This window comes from Porites lutea, chromosome 7 (assembly GCF_958299795.1).
Source record: "Porites lutea chromosome 7, jaPorLute2.1, whole genome shotgun sequence".
Classification (NCBI taxonomy): domain Eukaryota; kingdom Metazoa; phylum Cnidaria; class Anthozoa; order Scleractinia; family Poritidae; genus Porites; species Porites lutea.
The window spans coordinates 18,448,871-18,466,245 of record NC_133207.1 but is presented as its reverse complement, the minus strand read 5'-3'; the positions used below and the strand labels follow the sequence as shown (position 1 = coordinate 18,466,245).

The 17,375-nt window shown below is 38.9% G+C and overlaps 1 protein-coding gene and 1 long non-coding RNA gene across 2 annotated transcripts in view; one reads left to right on the top strand and one right to left on the bottom strand.

Moving 5' to 3' along the window:
- LOC140944906 (uncharacterized) overlaps nucleotides 1-17,375 on the top strand; it is a 100,895-nt gene that overhangs the window by 57,807 nt on the left and 25,713 nt on the right. The window lies entirely within an intron of this gene.
- Nucleotides 813-13,380, bottom strand: LOC140943676 (uncharacterized). Its single transcript, XR_012166623.1, has 3 exons — nucleotides 13,272-13,380; nucleotides 3,984-4,181; nucleotides 813-1,332 (listed from the first exon to the last, which is right to left on the bottom strand). It is a non-coding gene; the product is annotated as an uncharacterized lncRNA (long non-coding RNA).

Below are 17,375 nucleotides of genomic sequence, written 5' to 3'. Positions count from 1 at the left end.
CGAATAAGAGAAGCGATCACCTAGCAACCATTACTACTACTATATCTACACTACGTTTCCCTCCTCAATTTTTTTCTTCCCTCCTCCACAATTTTATTATTTTCTCTCCTCATTCTTGAATTCCCTCCTTCTCCACAATTTTGATCTTTTCTCACCTCCTCCTCAATCTTGATTTCCCTCCTCTACAATTTTATTATTTTCCCTCCTCCTCATCCACCACCTCATTTCTTTACACATTTTTCCACCCACAAATACATCGACTTTTTTCAACACAGCTTCGTGAATAGTGAAAGTATATACCACCACCAACACATTTTATTGTTTTCCCTCCACCACCACCACATTTCTATTGTTTCCGTCGACCACCACCACCACCACATTACCATTGTTTTCCCTCCACCACCGCCACCACATTTCTATTTGTTTCCCTACACCACCACCACCACCACATTTCTATTGTTTTCCTCCAGCACCACCACCACGACCCTGCATAGTCTAACTATCTTATTACTTATGCTTCGCAACCACTAGCTTTTGAAATGTTAAAAGAAGATAAAAAGGGACGAAGCAACGGTTTATCCGCATCGATGAAAGACAAAGAGCCTAATAGCCTCTGAGTGAGGAATGGAATTTCAGCAGAGTCATTATTTGGCACACTCATGGCTTGACTCATCAAGAAATCATTGAGAGCATTAACTATTTTCTTTTGGAAAGATATAAAAACTTCTCTTTTGCAAATCGCTGGGATAGCCGAGTAACACATAGATTTTACAATACCCCACCACTTTTTGGAAGGAATTGCAGGATCACAAAGAATTTGGTTCATTTTTGTATTATAATTAGTCTTTGCCTCCCTGAAAAGACCAACTACTAAATTCCTAATTTTTTTTTTCTATTCCAACATCATTTCTAGAAATGTAGAAATGCTAAAAAATATGAACTACTTGTAAACTATACTGAAACCTGAAATAGTTACCTAGGTCGTCGTAATAGCAGATTTTGCAATCAGTTGTGTTACTGTTAGCACGGTTGGACTATTAGATTTCATTCCCACAATTCAAGTCAGTGAAAGCCACGGATGAAATCATCAGCATTAATACAACAACTAACCGACTTCTAATTAAGGTTTACCCAGTTCATAGAAACTGTTCAAAACAATGTACCTGTCCAGTACTTTCGTAGAGAAAATAGACCAAGTAGGATTGGAGACAAAGCAAGGTCAAAAAGACACCAAAAATTGAAGAAATTAAGCTGCCAAGATTCACACTCTTCCAAAGTGCGACCACGCCACTTACGATTCAATTCACTGTGCACAGCTGGATGGGTGAAAAACTGTCAAAGAAGGAGAAAGAAAACGTTTTATTTGGGACCAGATTAGTGTCATCTTATGTTGACTACCAACAATAACCTCTATTTTTGAGGAATGGCGGCATTGTTTGGGTCAATCATTGTTTCGTTGGCCAATTATTGTAAACAACTTGTCCCGGGAACTCCGTAGCGCAGAAGGATACAACCATAAGTCTCTGTAAACCATGTGAATGAGCGTGCGCGGCCCCAACAATGTTGGAAGAGCTGTCCGAACGGATCCGACATTGTTACGCTGCGCTTCGGCGATCACGGAACAAAAGAAATGTTGGGAGTTGTTGGCTGAAAAGTTTGACCGGTTTCAAACTTACACAGTGTTGCGTCCGTTTGCACGGGGCTTAACCCAGATTTAAGGCTGTGGATTACTAATAATCTGTTTAAGGAAATACTTCCTTAAAATAAATGTACAGTTTTATTTCTAAAATATTATATGGGATAATTTGTCGCGAAAAAACAGAATATGAAACATTATTTTTCTTAACGTACGCGCTTTTCAGGATTTTAAGCAACGACGACGGCGACGGCAACGAGAACGGCAAAAAAGCATTCGGTTTAGATTGGCAAAACAACAACTTTGAACGTACATCACTCAATTTTGTACATTTCTTTGCCATCATTTAGAATTCAAATCCAGAAAAATTTGTGCCAACACCTGTCGAATTGAACGAGTTAGAATAAGTGCGATTAACAACGCAGAGCGTGCGTTCTGTAACAGTTTCATGGAAGTAGATGTACTGCAGCTCAAAAATGCCAAAATTTTAAGAAGTATGTACACTCGAAAGTAAACTCCTTTAAGGTGTCTGAACACAGTTTTGGCAGTTTATGAGTATGTGTCATTTGCCAAATCATGGCAAGAGAAAGGTTGCAGCTCACAATCTGAAAAATACACAAGTGAAAAGTGGCAAGTGAAAAATACACTGATGAAAAATTTTGATTGACAGGTAAAATTTGATCTTTTCGTAGTTTCCATGGCAACATGAACGATTGAATACAGGCTTAAAATTTCACTTTTGCTCAGTTTACATAAAATTCGCTCATTGGATTTTCCTATAAACTTGCACACAGCTTACTATAATTAGTCATTACCATTTGAAACTTATTTTACCAAATTTTAACAGACGGGATTTTAGATAATCAATAAGATAATGTACTGTAATTATTAAATGTGTCACAAAATTCGTCTGTTCAACTTCCATTTTAAAGTTCTCATTATTTAAAACACAATAGAAGTAAAAACTATGCCAAATATCACAAAAGTTCAATGAGTAGATTTTGAGAAATCGTCTTCTGTGTACCATTGCTTTTTCGCCGCCATGTTTGTTTGTCTAATTTAAACACGCGCAGTCACGCTAGTTACCGCTGACCGCCCGCAAAACTGTGTTCAGCCACTTTAAATGGCAGATTTGAAAACGAGTTTGAGAAGATGACGTTTCCCTAGCCAATCACACAACACCAACCTCCACCCCCCCCCCCCCCACTTCCCCTTAAGCCTCGTTTCCAAATAATCGCTACTATCGCTGCGATCACTGAAAAAAAGGTCAGAGATCGCAGCTATCATATGGAAACCACTCTCCAGCGATAGCAGCGATTACAGCGATCGTAGCGACAACGATCGACTTCAGTTCTATCTCAGCGATCGTAGCAATCATATAGAAACCACTCTCAAGCGATCAAAGCGATCACAGCGATCGCAGCGACAGCAAAAGTAGCAGGATGCATTGCGTGCGCTCACGCTTTTTAAGATGGCTGCCAGCACAAACATTGAGAACGCAATCGACTTGGCTCTTTTTATGCAGGAAGTAGAAAAATACGACTAACTTTACAACAAATTTTCAAGGGAATATAGAGAAACTTGGGGCACAAGAAAATCAACTGCAGGAAAGCAATCGGAGAGAAATTCGATTAAAGTCCTGAAAAGGAGTTCTCTGTCTTTCCCGTCGTCTTCTAGGTCGAAAAACACCCATAATTACGCCTCAAGTAGGAGTCGACGATTCGCAGCCGCCATGCTGAATTTGAGGAATGGCGCGAACTATGCTGTTAGCCCCAGACACCCTCGGTCTTCACTCTGCGATCGCAGCGATCGCAACGATCATTTGGAAACCATCAATCGCTTTGATCGCTGAACCATTTTGGTCAGGGATCGTAGCGATCATATGGAAACCAGGCTTTACCCCCCTTCTCCCCCGCGCGCATCAACACATCACGCTCAGTCTTTGCCCTCTTTTACAGTTCTTACACCAAGCTCATACTTTGCCCTCATTAAAAGTTTTCTTTCTAAAAAGTCTGCCCTAGAACTCTGTTTTCGACTGCACTACACATTGGTTTCTAGTCGGGTGCGAGATATTACGTCATAAACGATATGAAGTCAAGCCATTTTCACCAAAAAGAGCAACTTTTGTTTCACTGTTGTCCAAATATTTTACTCCTCAAGCGTGGATAATGTTTAATTTCTTTATTATTTGAATAAATCTGCATTTTCAGTAATATTTGGCGGGGTAGATGGCGATAATTTTGAATCACAAAGGCAAAGGTTCCACGCCAATTCATCACAGGCTGCCTATCTGTCATGGGTTTAAACTTCCCTTTGTTAATAAATTTCACAGTTTCTTTCACTCTACCTTTTTCTGCTCGAATTCAATTGCATGGTTCAAAAAGCCATCTAGATATTTTTCTCCAAATTCCTTACACCAGTCAGGGTCGGTTTTAAGCGGATCCAGTAAACAGAAAATAAATTCCTCTACAGAGTTTGCCAGCCGCTGGAACCTCTCCGAATCCGGTTCTCTTGTTTCTGCCCGTTGGCGTAGCTTGTGGTTGACCTGTGAGCCAATAAAAGGTTTTAGTATATACTAAAATAGTGGATAGTGTTTTTCGCGCGCTCTGATTGGCTACTCAATCAGTGAATATCCTGCACTATTCACTGATTCACCTCCAGTTCCTCCAAGCGAGAGACGCCAAACTCGCGTAAGTTGCAAAATGCCTTCCCGGTTTGCTGCCGTAACAAACAAAGAAATTTCACAATTAATCAAGCAAGCTGTTTCCGAAACACACAAAGAAAGTGACGAAGCTCGGGGTGGAAGTTTTCACAAGTAAAGCTTTGTCTTTTTGACTTGAATTTATCGATAAAACCGGCGAAAAAGTTTTGTTGTTTACAAATGCAAATAGAGTTTAAGTCTTGCGTTACTTTTTTTAGTTGACTTGTTCATAAATAAGCTTAAAACTAAATCTAATAATCCTTTCTACAGAATGATTTTAAATACAAAAAGAATTCACAACTCCTTTTGAGGAAATTTCCTCGCAAGAGCTAAACAAATGCCTTCAAAAGTTTTATTTGCCGGCAAGAAAAAGCGACGACAGCGGCCGTTCGGTCATTGCGCGCCAAAATTGTAATCGTTGCAGGCAACAGTAAATGAGTTAAAAAATCATCATTTTGGGGCTCAATTATCTCACTGGCTAGTGATGGATATTATCCTCGCCGCTAACGCGGCTTCGGTAAATATCCATCACTAGCCACCTCCACTTCGGTGAATGATTGTTATTTATTTAATAAAGGGATCGTAATATGGTAACAGTTAATCAAAAACTTTAAAGATAAGTATTAGTCAAGTTATTAGCGGAGCTCTGGCGCGCGAAGCGTGCCTGCGGAGCACCATGGGTAAGTGAATCTACCCATCCCAGAAAATTTGGTAATCACGTGACCGTACACCGCCCGCCCGTCCGTCCGTCCGCACCACAGGGCAACCAATGTCACTCTAGCTAGTTTGGAAGCACAGGAAGACTGATATTGCACACACATTGTACATCAATGTTGTGATCAATTGACAGCTGTCAAAACAGGGTATCCGCTGACCAGTATCACCTGACCATATCGCGGGCTCAGGTGCGGAAAATTTATGCAGCATCTTGAAACTTGTTTACTTTGAGAGTTGAAGTTTTGTGTCAGCTTGTGATGTTTTTAACTGTCTTTTTCCACTGGATGTACAAAATGAAATTCTGCTGCTATCAAGAAGCTTCAAGAGTCTTCTGTTATTCACAGCTAGTTTGTTTATTGGGGTTTTGGTTGAGAAATACGTCGCTTGTCAAAGTCGGAAATCTGATTTCGGATGGCATCGTTTTCGTTTTTCACCTCGCTTGATGCGTAAGAGGGTTAGCGATTCTGGCCTTACTTGATAGTTTTCAGTGCATCTCGAATGGTAAGCCTGAGTAATTATTGTATTTGGTGTTTGTTTTTTATATCTAATTTAATGAAGTCGGGCGTAGTTTATGCGGCTATTTAGTTTATGCACGTTTGTAAGATTTGAGACAATGATCTGACCGAGTATCAGGTTTGATTATAAGCTAATAGAACTTTAAAAAGCCTTTAGACATTTTCGCACCGCAAACAGAAAGAAAACGTTTCAAAGAATATTTAGCTATAATTCTGGCTGTAAAAGAAAGCTTTGAGCAATTTTCTTGCCTCGAGTTCATCTTTGAAAAAAGCAAACACCGGGAAGCCGGCTTAAAACATAAACAAGGATTTTAAGAGACACTTTAATACTTGTCTTCGTGAATGAAAATTGTTGTCTCTGTATATTTTTCACCGAATTATTTTCTTTTTATTGATTATTAGTGGTCTCTTTTGCAATTTCAATCCCTGTGCCGTTTGTTTTCAGTCGCTCATGAACATCGGTTGCATGAGTACTCAAAATGCCGCGCGTATCAAACGAAGAAGATTACACATCGTTATAAAACCATTAAACAAAAAATAAACATAATAAATTCTTTTTCATGTTGAAGCGTATAACTCTATTAATCTTGATTTAATCAGTCGACTTTGGCGCTTGTCAAAAGTGAGAACCGGCGAGCCGTATATGTAGGTGATTTTGGAAATTTTTTTAACGGTTCCGGTAAAAGCACACGCGTGCTTCGACCGTCCTGAATCTTGAGTGAGTGCAGTTTGTATTGCAAAATTGTGAAATACTGCATTTTTTCCGAGGTCTGTATGATAGAAACAACGCCTCATGGTACTGTTTCACCTCAGATGTGATGTATAAAAAGTATAAAAGGTTGGTTTACACGTCCCCAGACTTGCTGGCAAGATTTTGTAAAGTAAATTATAAACTTGTCGAACGCAAAAAATTCGGCCTGATTTGTTTTCCAAGAATTTGTTTTCCAGGCCTAATCTACTGTGATCAAGAGCCATTATGGCTCTTAAATGTGATCGAAGATGATTGCTATTTTTTGGGTGTACGTATATAGAGGCTATCAGCTCGATCTAAGGTCATGTTCACTCTTAGTTTGGACTGTTTGCAAATTATTTTTCTCTAAAATAACTTAGCCTTTCCCTCAAAAGTCACATGAATGTGCTCTAAAGTTAACCGATTTGTGGAATACAATTGCAAGTTTATTGTTCGATTTAAATTATAAATTCGAGTTAATAAGAGCTTCGCTTTTAGCCCTGGCTAAATCTATATATTAATACAAGGAACAAAGGAACTTCAATTTGTTCAGTTTTTATTGACTCTTTCAAGAACGAGTGCGGGGTTTTCATCAGGGTTTACAAACACAAGAAAACTGATGAAAGCACGAGGCCGCAGACCGAGTGCTATATTGTTTTCGAGTGTTTGGAAACCCTTATGAAACCCGATGCACGAGTTTTTGAAAGAGCTTTTCAATAGCGCCTCAGGAATTAAAGAAAATGGAAATATTCACGAATTTGTCACATTTTGTCTGCAAGTTCGTTGTTACGAAAAATTTGTATTGTTATGGTGATTTGTCTTTTCAGAAAGGGTGTGAACCAGGGGGGGGGGGGGAAGAGACGAGGTCTGGGACCGAGAAACGATGTTCTCACAACTTGCAGAGCGGTCACCGCGCGTGATGGTCAGCGGAAAATTGCAGTACTTTTCCCACAGTAAATATTTTTAGACTTTTTAGAAGCAAGAAGACCGGCAGAGGAAATCAGAAATGCTTACTGAAAAAATAAAAAATTGAAAAAAATAATATCATGCATCTTTGTTTTTCTTTCATATCGTATTTGTCTTTCGGTACTGAAATTGCGGGGGAAACCGTGTTAGATCTTAACCAACAACAATGCGCTCGATCGATTTATAGGTTACATCGTTTTTGCCGGGTAAGGATAACTTGATGCTGATAAAGATTACTGGAGAAAGTGTCAAATTTATCGGAAGCAAGTAATTCAGAGACCTTTATAAATATGAGCTTACAGCTCTACAATCATAACTGAATAAACATTCACACTTCATAACATTTCATTTCGTTTATTACGATCAGTCAACACCTTAAATCCAAAGTTAAAATTCAAAACGATCCTAATAAACAAATCACAACTACTACTGAAAGCTCTGTACCTTGAAGCGACTTTAACTTTCCTAAGGTTTGCAGCAAAACACTGCTTGATAGCTCAACTCTAGCTCTTCGGCGGTTCTTATCAGCTGTACAAATCGAGCTATATGTTGCATATTCCAAACTCTGCAGAGGGAAATTGTTTAACAGAAAAAGAAAACCACACACTATGTCTGAAAAGCGACATAAAATCAATAAATTTGCGAATTACCAAAATATAATCGTGAGAAACAGTCCCGCCTTCGATCGCCATGTTTTTGTTTCTTCTCAAGACCGTTGATCTATGGATTTTGACGTAATGCGCATGATCACTACACAAATCCGCTGGCAAGACCTTTGCTGATCGCTTTGCAAGTTGTGAGAACATCGTTTGGATTTCATTTAAGAGAATGTATGGGAAGTAGCTTACCCCCCCCCCCCCCCCCCCCCCTGGTGTGAACAGTGTTATCACAATGCTGTGGATGATTGGAATAAAAGTTTAATTTTGAATTCTTTACTCTCTTCTGCAATGGCTTTAGTGGAAAGTCCACTCGTTACAAAAATAAATGGGCCTGTGGAATATTCGAACAATGACAGAAAGAGAGATTGATAAAAGTACCCAATGTTGAAGTCAGTGGTTTATTCAAAGATTACGATTTCCATTTGGTTGAGTCGCTGGATACATCTTTGATCGAGATGATTACTGGCTTTTTAAGTTTGTGCAAGAGGTCGCGAAATCTGCCACCGAACGTTATCCCCCAAGAACAGTGAATGGTATTATTGCCGGCATCCGTCGATACCTTGTAGAGAAAAAGCCCGTTGATGATTTAAATTTGCTGTGTACTTCGGATAACTGGTAGGGTTTTGGTGGTAATTACCCGCCACATCTCTTCCGTAGAGTTCAAATTGCCTATTTGAGATCCTTGTCTTTCTTAGTTGTACTAAACGTTAACCACGTTTTTTTTTCCTGTTTTCTATGTTTACAATCTTCCGTAGAGCGCTTGATGCTAAAATGAACTTGGGCGCAACAAGGGCGGGAGTCACTTTTAAAAAACAAGAAAGAAGAGAGGGTGCCAGTCACAAAAAAAGAAGAACAAAAGTTCTGTGAATTGGAACTTTTAGGTTGTAAGTCAGCCAAATTATTGCTCCATACAGTTTATTATTATAACCGACGGAAAGTTATTTGGGCTTCGCGGCGGTGAACGTAGAAATATAACTGTAGCAAATTTTGATATTGGTTAGAATTTCATCCGTTTCGAAGAAAACCTAATGAAAACTTTTCACGGTGGTCTTACCGATTTGAAATACGAGCCGCGCGTTTGTCATCCTTTAAACGAGAAACACAAACGTTGTCTTGTTTAAATATATCATATGTATCTCGGTTTAGTACAAGCTTATCCTAATGAAGTAGCAGCGTTTTACCTTAAGCCAAATTCTAAGCGTTTTGCTTTGACAAACAACCTGTGGGAATTAACACGCTCAATAACATACTACCCTCGCAAAGCAAAGAAGCAGGCTTTAAGCACAAGACAAGCCACTGTCTTAGGGTAACTTGTGCATCCAGCTTATTTAACGCAGGTGTAGAAGGGAAGCTAATTAGGGACCGGACTGGTCATCTCTCAAACGCTTCATTTAAGTATGAAAAGATTAGTGAAGTTAAGTCTGCTGAGGTTTCTGAGGTCTTGGCGCCTAAGTGCAGCACTAGCAATGAAGAAATGACTAAAGACACAGACGGCACTGTTAAAATTGGTAATTCGAAGAGTTCTTGTGACCAATTTATGGCCTCTGCCTACTTTAAGAACAGTGAAATAAGTATCAACGTCAACAAGTGAACGAACGTGATGATGTCTTCTTTAGAAAATGTCTTGTTACTTCTTATTAGAGAGGGTGTTAATAAAGGTTTTTTGTTGCTGCCTTTGTTTTAAGTATTCAATTACGTGTTATTAATATTCAAATTAAGAAATGAGTTCACTGGAGTTTGATGCTTTATCAAACTCAAGGGTTTGATATTATATGAAACTCATGGATAGCGAGTCATTCCAGTGTTTCACCGGGGTTTTAAACCAAATGCACGTGACGTCTCTTGGTTGGATGATCACCTTATGAATAATTAATGAGTTTGAGAAAAAATGTTCAGAAGAGTTTACCAGCTGTATATCAACCAATGATGACGTTTTCGTACCAGTTTTAAAGACCAGTTACTCACTCAGTTTGCCTAATGTATCAACTTTGCGGATGACACCCAAGTTTTTCTAAGCGGTCAAGCTCCTCCTTCCACTTTTATCTCTGGGTGTACTTTACGAGAACTGGTTGTAACACTGGAGTTACAAAGGGGTCAATCTTCAAGGACAAGGAGATAAAACTCCTTCAAAAACAAGAGCTGGTAGTTAATCCGATACTGTCAGCATAGGGATTTTTCTTTTAATTTCAACAACTATCCAATTAATGATTAATTGGGTTAGTTTCAGATAGGGCTGTCCTTTCAAAAAAAGGCAAAATGTCCAATGTAAGAAAAATAGGACAGTCAGTATTTTCTCTGCGAAGACTGGATATGAATAGCCTGTTCTAAGCTCCGAGATGGTGGTTAAAAGTCGTTCTGTGAAAAAAAAAAACGAAAAACGCGCGGGGACTGGGGAGAGATAGGGCGCCGCCACCGCCCCCTTTCCCAAGTCGCGCGCGGTTTATTTTCGCTTTGCTCATTTTAATACGTCCCCACTACACTATCTGAGAGCCTGACACAGGGTAGGATATGAACTGCAGTTTACGTTCCAAAATGGAAACTGAGAGAATGGTGTCTCAGTTATCCTTTTTCCTTACAAATCTCCCTTTTTATCAACTAAACGAAAGAACCTTTCGCAAGATCAGAAAATCTATGGTTCTTTCTATGCTAATCTTTAGCGACTTGGGAAGGGAGCAATGGTAGCTTTTCTGGAAAAAATATTGTTCTCGGGTTGAGGGGAGGGGATTGAAAACGTAATTCTGCAAATGCCCGGGGGTTCTTCGGGGTCGGTCCCCCAGGAAGGCCACTAATAAGTGTAATAACTTTGTGATAGGAAAATGGTGGAAATCGAGCTGCTCTATAAAATGTTTATTTCGACGGTTTTCGCGTTTAAGGTCTCGGTAAATGAAAATTTTAGTACATTGCTCGAATTTCTTTTTTTTGGATTTTTGGCATGAAGGGGTCCTAAATTTTATTTTGGCAGAAAAAGAAATTTAGAAAGTGCTTTTTAACCCCTCTAAAATGAGCCTTTTCTGAGCTAACCAGCCAAGCGTGGACCTCGCGCTAAATCTTTAGAGCTGATTTTCTCTTACTCTATTTTAGACGCAAAAATCAAAATTCTCCGACCTCCAGTCGGGACAGGTTTTAAGCTATCGCTTTGAAACTTTCAGATATGATGGATAATGATATAGACTCAAAAAGGGTGTGAGGAATTTTCCGATTTCCCTTTGTAACTCATTTTATGTCAGTTTCTTTGCGTAAATCGCGCTCGAGATTCTACTTTTTAGTTTGAAATGCAATAATTCCGCTAATACGAGACATATGCAAATTTCCTCACACCCTGTATTAGGTCTTTTATCTGTCAATCAGACGCAATAAAAAGGAAGCGAATGTTTAACAACGCGAAAGGGCTGGAGCTTCAGCAGTAAACTCGATACCTAAAGGTTCGAGAGCAAAAAACTTAAGCGCCTTTTGAAATTCGATGGAATAAAATCTTTTATAAGGTAATTTAGTCTTTTAGCTTTAATTTGATATATAACTTGCCTTTGTAGCGAAAATACTCGCGCGACTAGAATTTTTTTCTGTGGGCACCTCGTTTTCCTTTACCGAGACCTTAAATTGAGTATTTGCATTGCTGCTTTGTCTTCTTTGAACACGAACAGGGGGTTATCACGTAGCACCGTATCATTGAGAGTGCTTTTTTTATAGAATTGTTATACTTGTGGACAAAATGCCAAAGTGTGAGATAGCAAAACTAGTACCGATTTGTGCCTTTTAAATGATGAGTTGGCAGACAATTAGAAAAAACTTTTTAAAAAATCTTGCTGTGTGTTTTTCATTTCAATAAAAACGGTTCGAATGCGCAATATTATTTCTGTGCCACGCTGATTAACTAACCAGCTATACAATTAATAAGTAAGAGGATCACACCCTAGCCTCCCCGCAGACGTCCTTTAAGAATGCGGGACAAACCAACCCCAAAGGACGTCTGCGGGGAGGCTAATCACACCCTTGTCCAATTTGGAAATAATTGAATTTTAAAAAATTCCTCTGACAGCCAAATTGGACTCGGCCTAACGGCCTCGTCCCATTTTGGCTGTCCTCGGAATTTTTTTCATCTAATTATTTCCAAATTAATGTACTTCTGAAGGATATCATAATCACCTTCATCACCTGTGTAACAGAGGGGGGCAGTTCTTATCCCTCTGGCAGTCGAATACTCTTTTTAACAAGGATTCAACTTTCAACGAGTCAACCGTCCTTTTTGTCTGCTTACAAATAATTGGGTCAAGAAACGAGCCCTAGATGAAACTCGAGATAAAACCGACTCTTTTTGGACGCTTAAGAATCTCTGTAGTATGCCACTATTTGGTATCGATTACATCGGGATCCATCGAGGTCTCAATATGGACATATTTTAAGATCGTAAACGGAATTTAGTGAAATCTCGTTTAAGTGTCTTTACACCAGGAGGCAATTTTACTTTCTCCGAATAGATACGATCCCTAAAATAAATCTACTTTCGGGGACCAAGACTCGTTACCAAGACACATTACCCCCCCCTCTCCCCCCCCTCCCCCCCCCCCATAAACTAGCTCACAATATCATTAAGCCGGGATCAGAGTTACCCGTCTAAATAAATAAAACACGATTATAGTAGGATACTGGATGACATGATGCAGACTTTTGAGTCTACTTCAGTATTCACAGAAATTATTATTGAAAATAAATAATTATCCTAATAACAAAAAAACATAGAAAACAAGCCTAAACAGAGGGACTTTCTAGAGGCAGCTTTCTGCTATTCAGACAGAAATAAATGAAGAGTGTTACTGTATTTTACAATTATTCAGAATTTGAAGACATCTTAAAAGAGCTGCTGCCCCAAATCTATTTTTGAGGAATACAACCGAGGATGTTTAGCAATAAGAAGTTTGTATACTTCTCTTTCATGCCAAGATCTATACTGCATAATTAGAGATTTTAACATCGATGTAGCGTATATAATTAAGGGAGATTAAGAATCGCGTTTACGGAAAACAGAGAGATTCAAGTTGAGACATTTTCAAAATGTGAAATGAGCAGAAGAAAACAACTTAAAACAAGAGAGGATAATTAAAAGAAATTGTTATGGATACAATTGGCCTGAATCTACCGATTTTCGTGTAGTTTTTATGAACAGTAAACGATAAGTAAATGGAAAACTTGGTCACGTGGTACAAATTCACGATTGCCTTTTGCGGTAAATGCAATGCTTACTCTCTCTGTTAGTTCACCTAATGGCCTTCCCTAGTTACCCACCTCTTGACCTTACTTGAGATAAATCAAAACAGATAACATTAAGTAAAATTTTGGAATTTATACGTACCTTCATTGATATAAGTAAGGTATTACATTTATAGTTTTGCAGGCCCCTTGGTGTGACTAGCTTCTCAATTTGTTCAAAATTTCCACCTTCTATCGTCTTCATCAACTCGCCTATAGCACGAAAATATGTTAGGGGAAACAATTTCAAACGACTGGTAAATGATACAAAGGTTGCTTGTAAGATAGATATAAAAGAAATGATTGTAAGAAGATGCATGGAGTTTATCCTTCCTCAAAGAACAGTCTTGACTGAGTCATAGTGTTATTCTCCATAGTTGGTGTAGCTTCACTTTAAACTGCAATTAATTCTTCTAAATGTGGATCTGTAATTCACTATTCTTGAGAATTATAAAATCTTGCAAACAACACTTAAGCTGACAAATAGGCTGAGTCTAGCGTGAAATATCATAGCAGAAAATCATGATCCAGAAGGCACTTTGGAGTAGGTTAAAGAAACTAAAACCACTTATCTAGACTAGCCGCAATAAAGAGCTACATTGCCGGAGGGGGGGGTATTCGTACGAATTCTTGGTGGGGGTGTACTGCCTGTTTCTCCGAATCCTGACCCTATTTCAGACCAAAAAATGTCATTTTCCACACCCTTTTTGAAAATCCATACCCGTTTTCAGAACGCAACATAAATGGATGGATGGATGGATGGATGGATGGATGGATGGATGGAGGGAGGGAGGGAGAGAGGGATGGAGGGACGGACGGACGGACGGACGGATGCATGTGTGCATGAATGAATACCATTGGTGAGACTGGAACACCAATAAAAAGATTTCTTAAAATCCATTTCGAATTTGCATGGTATTACACTTTCTTATTCATTGGAATACATTCAGACCATGTCAGACACTGCCATAGTTCCCTCGAAAACCATACCCGATTCCAGACCAAAATGGTCAAAATCTATATCTGTTTTCAGACCAAAACGGCGCAAAAACCCTATCCTTTGGGGCGGCACATACCTATATGGCTTGTATAAGGGAGTACCCCCCGGGCTACATTGTATTAGAGGGGAGATCCTGCCGACCAAAAACAAAAACCATGGAAAATTAACATGAGTGTCGTGACCTATCAGTGTGAAACAAGCGGCAAAAATTACATTTACTCAGTTAAAATTAAGAACCCTCCAGAGCAAAAATGACTGCAACAAGCGGCATTTTAGCATGAGGTAAGTCATTTCTGCCTACCGACCCCCATTTTTCACCGTGCATATTCATCAAAATCCGAAGCAACGAAGTCTAGTATTTCTGCACGTCTTAGATTTTGCGTCACATATCGAACTAAGTCGTCGTCCTGCCTCCATTCGTCGTTTCGAATACGTACAGTCGCCGCTTATCGCCGCCATCTTGAATATTCAACCTTGTCGGGTGCACCGAAATGCATCCTGATCTATGACTGTTTTTTCACTATTATATTTTGGTAGTTAGGAAATTTATTGATGTTATGTCGCTTTTCAAACATAGTGTGTTGTTTGCTTTTTCTTGTAAACATTTTTATCCGCAAAGTTTGGAAAGTGTAACATATGGCTGATAAGAACCGGCCGCCGAAGAGTTGAGCTATCGAGTGATGTTTTGCTATGCAACCCAAGGAAAGTTAACATCTCTTCAAGGAACAGAGCAATCTTGTACCCAGAGTCTTCTGTGGTTTGGTTATTGGGATTTTTTAGTGAATTTTAACTTTGAATTTAAGGTGTTGCACTGATGATAATAAACGAAGTGAAATGTTATGAAGTGTGTATTTATCCCGGGGGGGGGGGGGAATTTTTGCTGGGTATGTGCCGCTGGCCTCTCATAGTCCCGTAACCCATTATAGTCTATTCTATTTCCAATTATTTAAAACAATACTATCTTAATCACTTTTGTGCAAAAGTAATTTTAGCGATCCCAACTTAGTCACTTTCTATTTATGTATCTTGACCTTATCAATCCTTTAAATAGGTCATCCTAAAATGAATTGACCCAATTTTTTTTATCATTATTGAATTAATATCATAGGTGACGAATTACTCCTTAATTTTGGCGCAAAATTTCAGCGTTAATTTGTAATTTCACATGTGAAATTGCAAAATTGCCATGGTAACCCTTTCGTACGTCTTCGTGTCAAGATGGCGACGAAGTTTTAAAATGCCGTGAGTGAAGATGTCAGGGCACAAAAAGACGCTTTAGAAAACCTGAACACACAAGAGAACATCAAGAAGGATTATAACAGGTATTTTGCCGAAAAAGTCTGAAAAAGTTTGAACTTTATAAGCCAAATTTAAGGTCTAAATATTTGAGAGAGTGGAGTTCTCGATCGATACAATCCAGGATAAACATGTCAAAAATCCAAGATTGCTAACGTAATTCGTCACCCATGATATTAATGGGTAATCAAATGGTATACTCGTGAAATTAGGGAATAATTTCACTTGCGTTTTGTCCAAATCCTAATAATAAAAAGGCTCGGGAAATTATTAGGATTTGGACAAAACGCGCGCGAAATTATTCCCTAATTTCACTTGTCACCATTTGATTACACATACGAATAGCACTTTACTTTTTCACTTACAATACAAACATTCTGGTACGTTTGCTAACAATATGCGACCCCATCAAGCGGCACCTCCCCATTAGCCTATTATAAGGGAGTATCCCCCCGGTATTTACTTATGCAGGAATGAAAGCTAGTATTTATGAGCTCTCTTGAATAGACTTAATTCCAATAAATTTCTCTTAACTTTCTCCAGTAATTTTTATCAGCTTCATAACTTCGATTCTATAATCGATGTATTAACCCATAAACTCCACCGATAGCTTAGCGCGCGTTGTTGTCGGTTGAAATGGCAGTCGCTTGTATTTTGATTTCCCTTGCAATTTCCGGTACCAAAGGACAAATACGATATGTGAGAAAAACAAAGAGGCAAGATATGATTTTTCAATAACTGAATTATTTTCTCTGCCGGTTCGCTTCTCGCTTCTGACATTTTTGTCAGTGGGCAACGCCAGCAAAGACTCTGGAAAGAAAACTTGGAAAACTTGGTAATCCGGTCTTCGTGCGCATGCTTCTCTTCAAAACGGAAGTGAAAATGACAGTCCCCGAGAAAGCCAAACTTTCTACACACATAAAAAAAAACATGATTTTTTTTAAGGATAACTTATTCTCATTGGTTTCAAGCGAGACGGAGCGATGAATGGAGTGTCTCGGGGCCCTTTGGTTCAAAACCGATTTGTTTTGTGTGCATGATCTGTGCGCGGCGATTCAAAATGTTGATACTCACCAAGAAATGTCATAAATGCTGTCGTTTTGATCAATGAGACGAAGAAAGAATGCAGATCGCGGATAAGAGCTAGGGGAGAAAGCAGGCTATTTCTGACGTGTGATTGCGCATTTAAGAGGGTATTTGCGAAAATTGCGAGCGAGGAAACATATCGGCTCAAGTCCTCTTTCTGAGGCCCTGAGAGAGCAAAACAAGCTGTACATACTGGACAAAATACTTTTTTGAAGGAATCGTTCTGGGAGTTCGAACCTTTCATCAAAACTGCCATTCAAAGGGATTCTCCGACATTGTTCTTGTTTAGCCGTAGTTACAAAATAAAAACATTGCTAGCTTTGATTACAACAATATTTATTATTCTTGTCCTTGACTTCACTATGGTTCTGCACTTTATCAAGCTCTTTTATTTTGTCTTGTATCAAAAACTGCACATTGGTGACCTCATTAGTTTTCGCAACGTTGCAAGGAGTGATGCTCATTCCCAAGGCACCCAACCTTATACTTCTCTGCATCCTATAGACTAGTCTCAGATACATTAGAATTTGCCTATCATAAAATATTGCTAACCTCCATATTTGCTGTAATTACCAATGAATTATGAAAAAAAACTGTCATACTACAATGTTTTTCATGTGTTTTCGACCTTTATATTACTTTGTCAAACAAGCCAGTTTCAGTTATTTAAAAGTTTTGCTCTAGACATTGAAGGACCCTTGCTATTGTTACCCAACGCATATCCACCACAGATAATATGGGACATTATGTGAATCAGTGTTTTGGATATACTTGTTTCCACCTGATACCAAGAACCCACGGGTTATAGGCTCCAGCTAATACTTA